This window comes from Equus przewalskii, chromosome 13 (assembly GCF_037783145.1).
Source record: "Equus przewalskii isolate Varuska chromosome 13, EquPr2, whole genome shotgun sequence".
Lineage (NCBI taxonomy): Eukaryota > Metazoa > Chordata > Mammalia > Perissodactyla > Equidae > Equus > Equus przewalskii.
This window is the reverse complement of record NC_091843.1, coordinates 90,298,376-90,315,638: the sequence shown is the minus strand read 5'-3', so window position 1 is coordinate 90,315,638 and position 17,263 is coordinate 90,298,376.

Genomic DNA, 17,263 nt, shown 5'->3' with positions numbered 1-17,263 from the left:
CGCGGTGCGGCTGCTGCAACTCTAGACTGCATGTTTGCATCCAAAGCTGGGAGAAGGGGCAGTTGCAGGTGTGTCTGTCCTTTTTGTCAGGAAAGTAAAAGCTTTTCCAGAAACGTCCAGCATATTTCTGCTTACATTCTGTTGGGCAGAATTGTATAAGAGGCAGAAAAAGCAAGTAGCCTTTGTATTCAACGTGGGTGAAGGATAAGGGGTGGGAGACGGCTGAAGTTGACAGCTGACAGATCAGCCGCGGAATTTCCGACTGGTACAGGCATATTTCCAATCACATCTTTAGCCTGTCCCCATCAACTTTTTTTTTTTTTTTTTTAACAATTTGAAGTCAGCAGTAAGCAGAGATGAACTTGAAAGTATTCTACTTTTTTATCATTAGGAAGTGAATCAGTATAACCTTCCTAGAGAACCTTTGGAATCCAAAGCCTTCAGAAAAAACATATATTGTTTAAACTAATAATTCATCACTTTTGGGAATTTGTCCTCAGAAAATAACGAGGCAAATAAGCAAAGCTGTGTACACAAAGATGTTTGTTCCAACATTATTTATAACATGGAAAAATTGGGAGGATTGGTTAAATGAGTTAACTCTATATAGAGAAATGCTATATAGGTGTTAAAAATAATCATGAAGATTTATAGTCATTGATAGGGAAATCCTGCTGTGATATTGTTAGAGGGTAAAAATAATACACTATTTTTTAAGTGCATATGTCTAGAGCAAAGATCTTTGCAAAAATACGTATCAACTTGTAAGCTCTGGGTGATGAGATTTTTGCTTTCCACAAAATGTCTAAATTTTTTTTTTTATAATGAGTAAGTATTACATTTATAATAAAAACCCTCTCTTTTGAAAAATTGTTTTAGAAACAGAGTGCAAGTTGGATTTATGTTGACGTGAACAATGTACCGGGACCCCTTTCGGTAGGGGCCTCCAGGCGTGGTTGTTGCCCCAGCCCTCCGCGGGGTCCTGCCAGTGGAGCACTGTTCATCCCTTTGTTCTGGATTGCTTATTAATGTTTGGAAATAGATTTCTGCTCTACTGTTTTTTTCTTGGTCTCAAAGCTAAAGGCCCTGCTTTCTTCTGCCTAAGTGAAAACAGGATCAATTATTTATTCTGCCCAAATTAATCTCTTAAGTGTGATTCAAAAAAGGGACAGAGGAAATGTCTAAGTATGAATGGTGTGGTTAAGGTTGTCTCCTGGGTAGCTTTTGGCAAAATTAAGAGCCTTTTTAAAGTTCGGAAACTTAATGTTATCACTTTAAAAAATTAGGCGGTGTATTAGCTCTAATCTTTTCTATCCTAATTCCAGCAATTATCCCAGTACTTCATCCATCAAAGCAACCAAGCATATATTCCAGCCCCGGAGCCAGCGCTTATTCTGACTCCTGGCAGCAGGCCTGCTAACAGTCAGCTGAGTGGTGGACGGCCAGGTGGACACCCAGTTAGCGTCGTTGGCCAACTCGCCTCAGTCGTAGAGTTTCTTCTTAGCCTTGCACTTACGCCATTCACAGGCTTCATTGGAAAGGATCTTCTAAAATGAAGTCTTTGTAGTATATTTATTACTCTAGTCTTGTAAACCAGAAAAGAAGAAAAACCTTCTCCCTAGGGCACCAGGGAAGAAGCCCCAGCTCTGCCATCAGCACCCAAAGCTGAAATTCTGCCTCAAGTATTTATTCCCTGAAAGCTGCATGTGAACCGTGAAACATGTCGTGTGCTATGTCAGTATTAGAAACATTCTAGACTATTCCGTTGCTATGTACTTCGTGCATTAAATGACCTACCCCTCTACAATGTATTATTACATATATCCTTATTGCACACAATACATGCTATATATAATCATACGTTAATTATTTACCCTGGGAATATAAGCAAGTACATCAAACTATGGTTATTACATAATAAATAGACTGGTATATCATACGTAAAATTCTCTTCCAAATGATTATTCATAAAACTGATAGATATTGATATTATGTAGAATGTTACTAATTGTACAAATCCCATTAAGTTGATTCGACTCTAGTCACCATGCTTATCACAACTGACAACTTTCCTTAATCACCAAGCTGCAAGAAGTCAGCAACCTATCCACAAACGTGCCGCTCTTCTTGCTCTGGGCCCATAATTTGGGGGTTGTTAGAACTGAGCTATATCTGGTGTCGGTTCAGACTTTAGGGCCATCGCACCTAAAAATCCCACATTCTTTCCTCTTTTTCACTTTTTTTTCTTCTCCCCAAAGCCCTCCAGTACACAGCTGTATACTCGAGTTGTAGGTCCCTCTGGTTCTGCTATGTGGGACGCCACCTCAGCATGGCCTGACGAGCAATGCTGGGTCCGTGCCCAGGATCCGAACCATGAAACCCTGGGCTGCTAAAGCAGAGCGCACGAATTTAACCACTCGGCCACAAGGCAGGCCCCTCTTTCCTCTTAAATAAGACATCTTGATGGACTAATGACTATCAGCCCATGCTCACACATACCTGTGGTGTCATACATTTGGTAATTTTTTTAATTTGGAGGGATGCTATGACTCAGCTATGGCCATCTGAGGGCTTAACACAATCAACTTGTAGCTGAGCTTATATTGAATGTTATTTACCAACATCCACAACCATAATGTGTTATTTAGTCAGTGTTTACAGGACATACGAGAATTTTACACATGCGCATATGTTGATCAAATAAAAATTAGCTTAGCAACCCCCCCTCATTCCCCCCTCATGGCCTGTAGACCTTAAACTGTATATATTTACTATCTTGCCAAACCCCCAAAAGAAGATTAAAATATAACAGTACATAAAAGCCTACTTTCCCCTATTCAATAATATCTAAATCGCAAATTAAACTAAGATGTATTTTAGCCAAGGTCCTTAATTAAATGAAAATTTCAAACACCAAAAGTTTAATTTTTTAAGTCTATGGACTAGAAAAATTTACTCCCCAGTAGTTAAAAATACTTCCACCAATATTAGCATGCCCCTTAAATTCATGAAATTTCAATGGACAGGGAGCCGCCTAGATTGGACTTGTTAATGTAGCTTAATAATTAAAGCAAGACCCGAAAATGTCTAGATGAGTTTACCAACTCCATAAACACATAGATTTGGTCCCAGCCTTTCTATTAATTCTTAATTTGCACTTGCCAGGATCAGCACCCCTGCGAGAATGCTCTCTGAATCACCAAGGATTACAAAGAGCAGGTGTCAAGGACACGAACATGTAGCCCAGGACGCCCTGCCTCACCGCATCCCCATGGGGAACACCAGTGATGAAAATGAAGCCATAAACGAAAGCTGGACTAAGTTACACCAACTTACCAGGGTTGGTAAATTTTGTACCAGCCACCAAGGTCATACTATTAACCCTAATTAATAAAAGTTCTGGTGTAAAGCATGTTAAAGATACTCGCATGATAAAGTTAAATTTTAATTAGGCTGTAAAACGCTACAGCTAAAATAAAAATAAACTACGAAAGTGACTTTAATATTCCTGATTATACGATGGCTAAGACCCAAACCGGGATTTGATACCCCACTCACTGTTCTTAGCCCTAAACCCAAATTCTTACTACAGCAACGTTCGCCAGAGCACGACTACCAACAGCCTAAAACTCAAAGGACTTGGTGGGGCTTTACATCCTTCTAGAAGAGCACGTTCTCTAATCGATAAAGCCCGACAGACCTCACCAACCCTTGCTAACACAGCCTGTGCACCACTATCTCCAGCAAGGCCCAAGAAGGAAGCACAGTCAAGCTCTAATATACGTAAATTAAATAAAACATTCATTTACAAATAGAAGTATAGGAGGTAGAAATTTTGACGTCACAGAGACAGTACTGTAAGGCAATGATGAAAGAAGGATTAAAAGTATTAAATAGCAACATTTACCCCTTTACCTTTTGTACAATGATTTAACTAGAACCATTTAACCAAGACGACTCACGTTAAACACCCCGAAATCAGGCGAGCTCGCTGCGAGCGTTTCTAAAGAACAAACTCCTCTAGGCAGCGTGGTAACGGGGTGTGCAGGGAGCGGAGGAAAGCTGCCCGCGCCGGTGACAGCTAGTGTCCAGAGCAGAATTTTAGCTCAAACGGACGTTTACCTAAAACATCACAATTCTAACGTAAATTAAATATTAATCTAAAGAGGGGCAGCTCTTTAGATCCAGGATACAACCATCCTTAGAGAGTAAGTATTAATAATATCACACTCAGCCTAAAAGCAGCCGCCAAGTAACGAAGTGTCGAGCTCAACAATAGACTGATGGTAATCCAGTCAGAAAACTCACTCCTAGCTCAATGCTGGACCAACCTATTAATTCATGGAAGCCATACTGTTAATATGAGTGACAAGATAGATTTCTCCTCTCAGCTTGTATCAGATGGACAATCACGGATCATTAACAATAAAATAATCTAATACTTATTCATTAAATTGTTAACACAGGTATACACTTAAGGAGAGATTTTAAAAACTAAAAGGAACTCTGTACACACAAACCCCGCCTGTTTACCAAAAGCACCAACATTTCTAGTATTAGAGGCACTGCCTGCCCAGTGACAGATGTCTAAGGGCCGTGGTGACCTGATGTGCAAAGGTAGCATCATCATTTGTCCTCCAAGTAAGGACTTGTGTGAACAGCCATACACGGGTTTTACTGTCTTCCTCTTAGAGAAATTAACCTTCCCGTGAAGTGGCGGGAACGACAGCATAAGATGAGAAGACTCTGTGGAGCTTTAATGGATTAGTCCAAAAAAACCCGCAAGTTAACCAAATAGACGGATAACAAAACTTTAAACGGGCTAACAATTGTGGTTGGGGTGACCTTGGAGAAAAAAAGACGTGATTACAATCTAGGCCAGCCAGTCAAAAAGATTGCATCACTTATTTATCCAAAAACTTGCTCAATGGAACAAGTTACCTGGGATGACAGCACCATCCTTTTCTGGAGTCCATATCGACAACAAGGCTGACGACCCTGATTGCTCGCTGTAGCATTCCTTACACTAATCCAACAACAAGTCCTAGGCCTCATACAACGCTGTAAAGGACCAAACATCGTTGGCCTGTTCTAACCCACTGCTGATGCCGTCAAGCTACTCATTAAAGGACCATTCTGACTGTTAACATCATCAATATCTATATTTATTGCTGTACCATCCTAGCCCTCACTTTGGCCTTAACAATATGAATTCCATTTCCCATAGCATATCCACTAGTCAACACAAACCTAAGCATGCTGTTTACATTAGCCAGATCAGGGCTTACCGTATACTCGATTCTCTGGTCAGATTTGAACCTCAAATTCAAAATGTTCATTGATCGGGGCCCTAAAGCAGTAGCAACTGAGGGAACACAGCAATCCTTCTGGTATTGCTTTAATAAATGGATCATGCACACTCTCAACGTTAATCACCACTCAAGAACATTCATGAATAATTTTTCCATCTTGACCACGAGCCATAATATGATTTATCTCAACCCTAACGGAAACCACTGAGCTCCACTCGACCTAACAGAAGGGGGTTCAGAACTCGTTTCTGGCTTCACCGTTGAGTATGCAGCAGGCTCACTTGCTCTGTTCCTCCCAGCAGAATGTGCCAACACTGTTACAACAAATATTTTTTATAACAATCCTATTCCTAGGAGCATGTCACAACCGCTATCTACCAGAACTATGCTCAATCAATTCCATTATCAAAACCCTTTTACCAACCATTTTTTACCTATGAATTGGAGCATCCTATCCATGATTCCAATATAACCAACTTACACATCTTCTATGAAAAAACTTCCTACCACTAACACTCGCCCTTTGCATATGCCACGTATCATTACCCATCGTTGTATCAAGCATCTCACCACAAACATAAGAAATACGTCTGACAAAAGAGTTACTTTGTTCGAGTGAATTATAGAGGTTTAAATCCTCTTTTTCTAGACTTATAGGGATTGAACCTACCCCTAAGAATTCAAAAATCTCCATGCTACCACATTACACCATATTCTGTAGTGAGGTCGGCTAAATAAGCCATTGGGCCCATGCCCTGAAAATGCCGGTGGATGTTCTTCCCGGACTCATAACTCCTCGTATTTTTATTATCATCTTACTGTCATTTCAGGAACTACATTTGTTATAATAAACTCACACTGATTAATAATCTGAATCAGCTTCAAAATAAATATATTAGCTATTATGCCAGTTTTAATAAAACGAAATTCACCCATGAGGCATGGAAGCGTCCACTGAAAGCATCCACGTGAGCCATGGCATCTATACTCCTCGCAATAGCTGTTATTGTTACTCTAGCATATATTCCGGCCAATGAACAATTATAAAAGTTTTACCCCAACAGCATCCGTTATCATAACAACAGCCCTCATCCTAAAACTTGGCCTTTCCCCACGCCACTTTTGAGGCCCCAAAGTCACACAAGGTATTCCAGTAACATCTGTCCTAATTCTTTTAACATGACAGAAACTTGCACCACCATCAATTTCATATCAATTTCATCCTCCATTAATCTAAACATGCTACTAGTTATAGCTACTTTATCAATCATAGAAGGAGGATGAGGAGGATTCAACCACATGCAACCACAAAAAATCATAGCCCATTCCTCAATTGATCACATAGGTTGAACAACAGCTGTAATTTAAAATCCAACAAGAATAATCCTACATTTATTAATTTACATTGTGACACCACTTGCTACACACAGTCTTTCCATGTAATTCATCCACCACAGCACTTCACCTTCTTATATATGCGAGAAACACACTTAATTGCTGTATTTATTCTACTATGTTCTCATTAGGAGGCTTCCCACCACTTTCAGGAGTTTTACCTAAATTAATAACTACTCAAGAAATAACAAAAAATAACATTATTTTACCAACATTAATAGCTATCATAGCATGATTCAATCTATATTTCTATGTACAATTAACCTCCACGTCACTAATCATGCTCCCATCAATAAGTAACATGAAAATAAAATAACTTGAAAACATGAAATGAATAATACTTTTACCACTGCTAATTGTGATATCAACATTACTCCTTCCCCTAACACCAATATTATCAGTTCTGGACTAGGAATTTAGGTTAGCACAGACCAAGACCCTTCACGGCCCCAAGCAAATATTATTCACTTAATTCCTGAAGATAAGGATTGCAAGAATTTGTCACATCAACTGAATGCAAATCAAACACATTTATTAAGCTTAGTCCTTACTAGACTGGTGGGCTTTCATCCCACGAAATTTGAGTAAACTGCTCAACACCCTAGTCAAGTGGCTTCAATGTACCTCTCCCTCCGTTTAGGGGAGAAAGGCAGGAGGAGGCCAGGCCAAACTGAAGCTTCTTCTTTACCTTACAATTTAATATGTTATTCACCACAGGGCCTCACCACTACGTCTCTCTCAATAAGTGAGATATTAGTAAAAATTATATAACTTTGTCAAAGTTAAATTGTAGGTTCGAACTCCTTCTCTCACTGTGGCACGTCTGTGCCAACTAGGCTGCCATGATGCAACATCACCTCTTACAGAAGAACTTTCCATCTGCATGGTCATACACCAATAATTGTTTTCCTGACTAGTTCTTTAGTCCTTTGCATCTTTTCACATAATATTAACAAAACTAACTCACACAAGTACAAATGACGCACAGGAAGTGGAAGCAGTTCCAACTATTTGACCTGCTATTATTCTGTTTTAATCACTCTACCTCATTACAAGTTTTTTATATAATAGACAAAATTAATAATCCCTCCCTAACTGTAAAAACTATAGATCACCAATGATATTGAATCTGTAAACACACAGACTTCAAAGGTCTAAATTTCAATTCCTACATAATTCCTACATGGATCTAAGGCCAGGAGACCTTCAAGTACCAGAAGTTGGCAGCCGGGCAGTAATCCCTATAGAAAGAACCGTCTGGGGGCTGGCCCAGTGGCACAGCGGTTAAGTGCGCACGTTCTGCTTTGGCGGCCCGGGTTCGCCGGTTCAGATTCCGGGTGTGGACATGGCACCGCTTGGCAAGCCATGCTGTGGTAGGCGTCCCACGTATAAAGTAGAGGAAGATGGGCACGGATGTTAGCTCAGGGCCAGCCTTCCTCAGTAAAAAGAGGAGGATTGGCAGCAGTTAACTCAGGGCTACTCTTCCTCAAAAAAAAAAAAAAAAAAAAAAAAAAGAAAGAACTGTCCGAATGCTAATTTCGTCTGGAGACTGCCTCCACTCACAAGCTGCCCCTCTTTAGGCCTAAAGACATACGCCATTCCAGGGCCCTTAGTCGACCCTGATGTCGACATGACCAGGCTGAAGCTGTGTTTAGAAATTTGCGAGTCAGATCCTAGCTTCACGCCTATTGTCCTCGAACGAGCTCCGTTAAAATGAAAAGTTCCACTTTCATCGCATTTATGGTTTGCTCTCACTTAGTATTCTTGAACTCGAAATCGCTTTAGTTCAAGCTTACGTTTTTACACTTCTGGGAAGCCTTTACTCACATGTTAATACCTAAGGAGCCACCGAACTCACGCCCGTCACCTAGTGAGGCCTAGTCCCTGCCCACGTACGGGAGCCCTGCGTCCACAAGGGGTCCTGGCGCTCTTCCCACTGGCAGACCCGCCTTGAGGGCAAAAGGTGAGCTGCCTCCTGCCACCAACCCACTTTCAAAGGACTTGACCCCATTCCCAGGCCCCCCTTTGCCCAAGAAAAGCACAGAGCTCCCAGGGCTCTGGGAGGAGGGTGGGCGAGCGCCCCCAGCCGTGGACAGCCCTGCCGGGAGAGGGCTCCGGGGTGACCTTTAAAAGAAGGCCCCTCCTTGCTTGTGTAAAGTTGACGTGTAAAATTTCCATCATAAATTTAAATAGAAAGGAGCTGTATTTATGTCACGTTGTAAACACGGGCATTTAAAAATAACACACACCTCACTTTTAAAGATGCCTAATGGGGTATAAATACATCAGCAGTTTGACGCTCACTGTTACACGTCTGTAATTTACTCTAAAATTCTGCAGCCTGCGTGTGCTATCGTGTGTGTGCTACTTAGTGTAAACCATAAGCCGGTCGGCTGGGACATCAGGACAACAGAGTTTGGGAAGTCAGCTAAGGTTGGAAAGGCCACGGCCGGGGGCCTTCCCCAGCTGCGTCTGCTGTCCTCATCTCAGTCGGTACTTGGGCTCTGCGCGTCCAGGAGAAGAGGACCTGCGGCGTCCGGACCGTCGCGTCACCGTGAGGAGGCTGTGGGGAGGCGCCAGCCTTCCGCTGCTCCGGACATCTTTGTAGGGGCTGCAAGTAACCTGAGCGCAGTCTGTGACGGAGCAGGTCTGGCTTAGTTCATGACATAACTATAATCTATTTTTAAAAATTAGCCAGCTTTTCTTTAGTAGTAATACATTTTACATGTTTTTCGTTATTGTATTGTTATTTTCATTTCCATACCTTACCTCCCCACAGAATTTTACCCCAATGTAATATTTGTATGCAAGAGCCTTTCTTAGTAATCACTTTATCAAATTTCTTTGAGATAAATATATTTTGCTTTGAAAGAAAATATGCATTACACTACCTTTTTTTAGTTCCCTATAAACATGAGTATTAAAATTGTTTGGGATTGAACTATCAGTACAATTATTATTAGCACTAATTGATCAAACACGAATGTACTATAAAAATTGGTACTCACTAAATGCAAAAGCAAACGATTACTAGAAATTCATCCATTAATGCACCGGATGAGGGCTATCAGCGGATCACTTATCGTGAGAATGAGAGCTCTGTTCCTGGTTTTCACTGTGATGGATGTAAGTATTCACACTCCCTGTTCATGTAAATAAGTAGAAGCAAAGAGAGGAACTTGAATTACTTCCAAGTTTTTTGCCAAAAATCACAACATGATTTCTTCATAAATTATTTCTAGTGCTCTATCAGAGGATCTTGTGTCCCCCTTCCAAGCTGGTTGACTTGCAGGATGTGTGGCCCAGTCCTTTAGAACTGACTCGACCCCACGACTTAGAATTGCCCCTTTGAGCCTCCGAGGCCTTTAGTCCAGTGAAAGGAACTGACAGAATCGGCGGGAGAGGGGTCAGCCCCCAGGACGCGCCCGGGCAGATCCGCCTAGGCAAGAGCGCTGGGGAGGTGAGGGCGGGGAAATTGGTTCGTGAAAGGACCCAGGCCCCGTGCCCTTGGAAGTCCTCAGGGTCCCACACCCTGGTTTGAAGACTGGTGGTATTTTGCTCCATATTGAATCTGACAGACTTTGGGGGAGGGGTCTGTGCTGCAAATAATTAGGGGCGCGGTCCAGAGGGAGAGAATTTGAGCTGCGTACAAAAGGGCCCCGCTGTGGCCCCTGAGGGACCACAGACAGGGGAGGGCCCCAGTTTTCTGTGGCCAGTGAACTAAGAATGATTTGTACACTTTAAACGGTTGAAAAAAAATTTTTTTTAAAGATTTTATTTTTTCCTTTTTCTCCCAAAGCCCCCCAGTACATAGTTGTGTATTTTTGTTGTGGGTCCTTCTCACTGTGGCATGTGGGACGTCACCACAGCATGGCCTGATGAGTGGTGCCATGTCGGTACCCAGAATCTGAACCGGTGAAACCCTGGGCCGCCGAAGCAGAGCGCGCGAACTTAACCACTCGGCCACGGGGCCGGCCCCTGAAAAAATTTTTAAAAGAAGAATATTTGGTGACGCATGAAAAGTATATGGCATTTCAATTTCAGTGTCCACAGTGGCGTTTTATTGGAGGCAGCCACGTTCATCTGTCTATACACTGTCTGTGTCTAAGTTGGCATTCCTGCCATGGCAGCAGAGTCGGGAAGTCACGACAGACCAGATGGCCTGCAGAGCCTAAATATTTACTATCTGGCCCTTTGCAGACAGTTCACCAACTGTATTTTAAGTGTTTGAAGGGCGGGAGAATATGCCTCCCCAAAATGTGCCACCCTGGCATATTGATTATTTTGAGCTGCAGGCACTTTAGAAAAAGCCAATGCAGACAGAGGCCGTCTCTGAACTCCGCTGTCCGCCTGGAGACAGATGGTCCAAAAGGAACTCGACTGTCACCGATCCCCTCCCTGGGAGTTCCATCACCCGGAGGAGGTGGACCATCCCAGGAGAGGAGTCGACACCATACCCGAACTCACTCGGTCACAAACCATTGCACCTCCTGTCTGTTCTCCTAAGAGCCCCCTTTCGTCTTTCCAACAATGACTGCTGCTCCCCTGAAAGGCCGCCATTGCGCCCTTACCAGTTCAGACGGTATTTAAGCCTGAACTCTAGGCCAAGCTGGGAGCTCCTCATTTTCCCTGGGGATCTCCCACGTATCCATGAGGTATCCATGTTGGTAACCTTCTTCTGTTTTCCTCTTGCAAATGTGTTTTTTATTCCCAGGCCTCAGGCAAGAACTCAGAAGGTGGAGGGAAATGGTCTTCCCTCCCCTACACATCACTGACGGAGGGAGGTGGCGCAGACTTAGGCTTCCGGCAAGAAACATCTGGAGCCCTCAAGGAAGAACTCCTCACAAGGGAGGGGAGCCTAGAACAGGGGCTGGGGTCCAACGTCAGGGCAAAGTCACTGTGAAGGGGGAACTGGCTTTGCCACAGAGGAGGCCAAGATTGAAGCCCCTGACTAGGGCCAGAGCCATGATGCTCTTGGAACCAAGCGCTTGAGAGCAAATTACAAGGATATAACCCGGGGACCCCAAGCCAAGGGCATGACAGGTGGGGCGCCCTTGGCCAAGGGTTTCCCCCAGGTGTCTTCCCTTGAAGAACGGCGCCGACCAGGCAGGGATCTGGGCCATCAGGGGCGTCACCAGAGCCGAGGAAAGGGCTCCCTGGGCTTTGGGCCAGCTGCTGAAATAGTCGTGTGGAAAGCGAGTCTAGGAGCAAAATGGGGTTGGGTGGGCAGGCGTTGCTGAGGGCCTTCGGGTTGGTGACACTGATTTATGCAGAGAGCAGTGGGTCCTAGAGTTGTGTCTGTCACCAGCTGCAGAGATTCAGGCTCGGGAAAGTGAGCAAAGGCAGGATCGCCAGATGGGTGTGATGAAAAGACAGAGGCTTGGAAATTCACGGGGTCAGAAAGAGTGCTGCTGAACTGACACCGCAGCATGTAAACAGCACAAGAAAGACGTGAAGAAAGGAGGAGAGGGCGGACGGAGCCAGCCACGGGTCTGGTTGGGAGCAAAGCACAGCTGTAGCAGGACTGGTTGGACAAGTAAGATGGAAGGAGGTGCTCCAATGCCTGCTTTTGCAGGAGATGTTTCAGGTCATCCCTGGTCCAGCGTGAGCTGGTGGGAGGGGTCAGCTGAGATGGACACGAGGGGAAGGACTTGGAGAGGAGAAGGCCGATGTGGGCTGGGTCATCCACGTGAGGCTGAAGCATCCAGGATCAAGGCAGCATTTGAAATGGAAAAGACCTGAGCGCCAGGTGCCAAAACCCGAGCTGGACGACGGGAGACCTGGGAGGCTGGGGACGACAGCGACAGGAAGGGCGGAGGGTGACACAGTGGTTTAAGCAGGTGGGGGAGCAGTGGTCTCAAGGGACAATAAGTCACTACACTTGTGATAAGTGCCCTGAATGAAAAATATCAGGTCCTCTGAAAACAATGGGGGTGCGGGAGTCGGAGCCGATTTAGATCAGGGGTCTCTCTGGGGAAACGACAGTTAATTGGAGAATTAAAGAATGAATGGGAGTTTGTTAGCTTGCCCTTGAATGACTCAAAACTGACACTGAAAAATAGCCATAGGTGCCTCCTGTGCACAAGGACAAAGGACGCTGTGACAGTGCTGCAGGCTGGCCCAGGAGAGGGGACCAGCAGGGGCTTCAAGTCCAGCCCGGCCACTTGCTGTGGGAGAGGTAGGAACCGCTCGCCCTCTCTGTGCGTCTGCAACTCAGGGCTCAGCAGTACTCGCCTCATAGGCTTGCCGTGAAATGCAAATGAGTTAGACGTGTGTACATCACCAAAAACACAGAGTAGGTTTGATGCAGGTGTTAGCTGTTGTCATTATTTAGAAGAAAACACTTCTCTTGGAATTGCATCCAAGCACAAATGACAGTAGGTCTTTCTCTCTGTATTCATTTAATCCTTTCAATAACTCTGTGAGGTCGGTTAACAAAAAAAAAACCCAAAGAGCAATTTTCTTTTCCTTCTTCCTGAATCAACACCGCCTCAAGCTTTGGCTTTACCTGTGTTCTCTGGCTGTGACAAGGAACCTTTTGTTGAAATCCGGGGTGTTCAGGAGGTGGCTTCCTGCTAAACTGCCTTTAATTGATCAGATGCCCAGCTCTCAGGTGTTCAGGTTCTGATTCCTTCACTTTCTGGGCCAGCAGTTGCTACGGGAGAAGCTGAGGGTTCAAGCGTGTGAGATGATGACCAACGCCACTGGGGGAGGCTGCACCCTGCCCGCCGGACATCAGCCAGGTGCTGGGGTCCCCACCTCTAGCACCTCAGCATTCGACCCAGGTGTCTGGGTCAGACCATTTGGAGAGCCATCTCCCGGTGTCTCAGTCAGGTTTCTACGTCTGATCCTAAAATAGCCAAGTTTCCTGAATGGATGATGGCCAAAGGATTCCCCCACCCCGAACGTTACCAACGAGCTGAACGAGGCAGGAAATACCGTCAGCCTTCTCCTTCTCTTTCTCATGTACTTTCCTATTGATTTCACCTGGCTATATTTTCGGAGCACTGTAAGATGATCTGAATCCTTTCTGGCACCGTCAGTGGCAACCAGGAAGTGGAGGGCCAGAACCAAGGGCGTGGTGGACCCAGGAGCGGTCAGGCAGGTGGAGCCTGAGCCCTGGCCACTGACCGGCTCCGGGGAGCACCCTGGCAGGGTCCCCACATCTCCTTCCAGGGATTCCAGGAGCAGCAAGTTGCCTTCCAGAAGCTTTGGTGGCTGCAGATGGTGGTGGGGCTGAGTCAGAACAACAGGGCAGATGACAGGGTGACCACTTGGGTGGCTAGTTCTTGAGATCATGTGATGCGCACCTATGAGGAGTCACAGAAACAACTGGAAACGTGCCACAGGGAGGCGCTGAGCTGGTGGGGCTCAAAGCACTGCAAACTGAGCACTGAAGCCAACAGAACTCACTTTGCTCTCCCTGAGCACCCCCGCCTCCCTCCTCCCTCTTTCTCCATGGGTTTGTCAGATCAGCCTTCCTGAAGCTGTGGGGAAGGAAGCACAGATAGAAGACGAGGTGGCCAGCCAGAGGTACATTTACTGCTGGCTCGCCACGTGCCAGACACTTACTCTTCAAGTCTTCCTTTAGGGGGCTCGGCCACATGGCCAAGTGGTTAAGTTCTTGCGCTCTGCTTTGGTGGCCTGGGGCTCCCTGGTTTGGACCCAGCACCGCTCCTCAAGCCATGCTGTGGTGGCGTCCCACATAGAAGAACTAGAATGACCTACAACTAGGATATACAACTATGTACTGGGGCTTTGGGAAGAAAAATTTTAAAAAAGACCTCCTTTGAGGTGGGTTTGGTTATTCCCAAATCATAGACAAGGACACAAAGGCACAGGAAGGTTGTTTATTTGTCGAAGGTCACACAGCTAGCAAGTGGCAAAGCCAAGATCTACACTCAGATTAGACTCATCCCCTCTTTACATTCTGGGGAGAAATAATTCATTCTTTGGGACCTAGTCAACGGTAGCTGTTTTTTGTTTTATAAAGATTGGCCCTGAGCTAACATCTATTGCTAATCTTTTTTTCCCTTCTTCTTCTTCTCCCCAGGGCCCCCAGTACATAGTTGTATATTCTAGTGGTAGGTCCTTCTGGTTGTGCTGTGTGGGATGCCACCTCAGCATGGCCTGATGAGCAGCGCTAGGTCTGAACCAGGGAAACCCCGGGCCACTGAAGGGGTGTGCACGAGCTTAACCACTTGGCCATGGGGCCAGCCCCAGGGGTAGGTGTTTGGTGCCAACACAAGATGCCAGGCGACCACGACATTTCCATAAAACTCTTACTGTCAACATGCTGGGCTCCTCTGGCCCCTTGCCAGATGCTGCCGCCCCCCTTGAAGTGGTCTCTTCCCTCGGCACCTGGGAGGCCTCTGCCAAGAGACTCCCTCTCACTCTCGCTGAAACACCTCCTTGCATTCCACCCCCTGGCTCCAGCCCCAGCAGAGCTGTTATCAACCACGTCAAATCAACAGCCCCATCTCAGGTAATAAAATGACTCTGCGAAAGATTAGTCCTTGCACCGGGGGTCAGAAAAGGGGCCAAATCTAAGCCCTCAGCTCAAGTTTGCCAAATCACTCAACCTCATGCAGGACATATCTCTCAGCCTCTGGGTCTAAGTCCAGCATAGGGGTGGGGGAGGAGGAGAATGCCCCCGGGATCTTGGCCTCCGTTGACGCAGCCCTCTGCAGGGTTAGGCAGCTGCATGGGGCCCAGCTGCGTTCAGAGGCATCGCTGGGGTCCTAGGAGTATTTGCTGAAACGTGGACCTCAGACCTAGCACTGGAGAGCAAATTCCTGTACACCATCCCCAGCGGGGTCTCAGGAACCGTCAGGAACTAGAAGAGAGGAGTGCACGCTTCTGGGTGCTAAAGGTAGTTTGGGGCAGAACCAGAGAGAAGCTGAACGAGAAAAGAGAAACTAGAAGCTGGCAGACCCGATGGACTGTCTTTCTGAATCTTGCGAAGTCTGAAAAATGACAATACTGAGTTCTGCAAGCCAATCCATGCCACTTGCCCTGAGCTGCTTCTGCTGGGTGGCAGTGCCCTGGGGCCTCTGCGGCCAGTGTGGCCTGTCTCCTGGGAGCAAAGGGTACTCGTTCCTTAGGGCACAGAGCAGCAGAAGCTCCTGCACCAGCACTCATCCCGCCAGCTGTGCTGGCTGCCCTGGGCCTCTGCAAACTCCTGAAATCCCCAGCTTGGCTAGCACCTGTCTGCCCCCTGCTCGGTGCCTGCTCGGAGCCAGCAGCAGCACCAACTGTGACCAGGCAGGTGTAGCCACATGTGCATGTGTAAACCCTTCCAGAGCAGGGCTGGCTTTCTTGATTTTGTAACAAACCTCGCTGACAAACCGCAGGAAAGTATTCCTCCCAGAATTCCTGAACTCCAGGCCTCTATATCCCACTGGCCATCTCAAAGGTAACATGCCCCAAATTCAGCCCTAAAGCTTCCCCTTGAGCTTGTCTTGCCCCAGCCTTCCTGTCTCGGCCAACGCCAGAACCATCCTTCCAGTTCCTCTGGCCAAAAACCTCGGAGTCAAAACCCACATCCCGTCCATGGAAAGCCCTGTTGACTCCATCTTGAAGATACATGCGGAACCCAATAGCTGGCATCACCTCCCAACACCAGCCATGGTCACCTCTCTCCTGGGTTCTTCTAACAGGCTCCTGAATGGCCGCCTCGCTCCCACCCTCCCTCCTCCGCAGGCTGGGCTCACTCAGAAGCCACTGTTTTCTTTTTAAACATAAGTCAGATCACATCTCTCGCAGCTAAAAACCCTCTGAGGTAATTCGTTATGCAACAGTTGATAATCTCACTTCCTCATTGCCTCCAGTTTCGCTGCAATGTCACCTAGCTTCTCAGAGATACCTGCCTGAACTACCCAACTGAGGCTGGCGCTCCGGGCACTCCCCAGTCCCCTTCTGTGACTCCTGAATATTTTCCACGGCACGTACCGCCTTCTAATACCCCTCTAATTGACCTTTCTTTCCTCTTTCTCCTGCTCATTAAAATGTAAGTTCCCCGAGGGCACAGGATGCTGTGTTTTGTTTGTTGGCACATGTCCAGCACCCAATAACTGTCTGCCGAGTGAATAAAGGAACGCATTCCTCGGCTTTGCCCTCTGTGTTCACTTCCTGAATCCAAGCTGCCTCCACTTCTTTTAAAGCTTGCTCTGATGCTATTTTTCTAAGGATTCAGTCTGGGCTGATCTTTTTTCACTAGCACACAGGTTGGAAAAGGCCACTTGGTTTTAGACAGGTAAGAGGCCGTCCGGCCTCCCTCCTAAGAACAGGTCTGTTACAAAGACCAGCACCTGTGAGGCTGGTGGGGACGTCTTTCATACTTGACCGATGATTGGTTTCCAAGGAGTTTAATTTAGTCAAACGGGCTCCAAAAGACACAAACAATCCAAGCAGCAGGTTTCCCAAGTGGAAGCTAATCTGATTGTCCTTGGTGCCAGGACATTCGAGCCTGTCATGTGTGGCCACCCCACAGTCATGTGGCACCAGGGAGGCAGCTGGATCAACAGACCCCTTGCAGGTCTGCACACGACACAGCC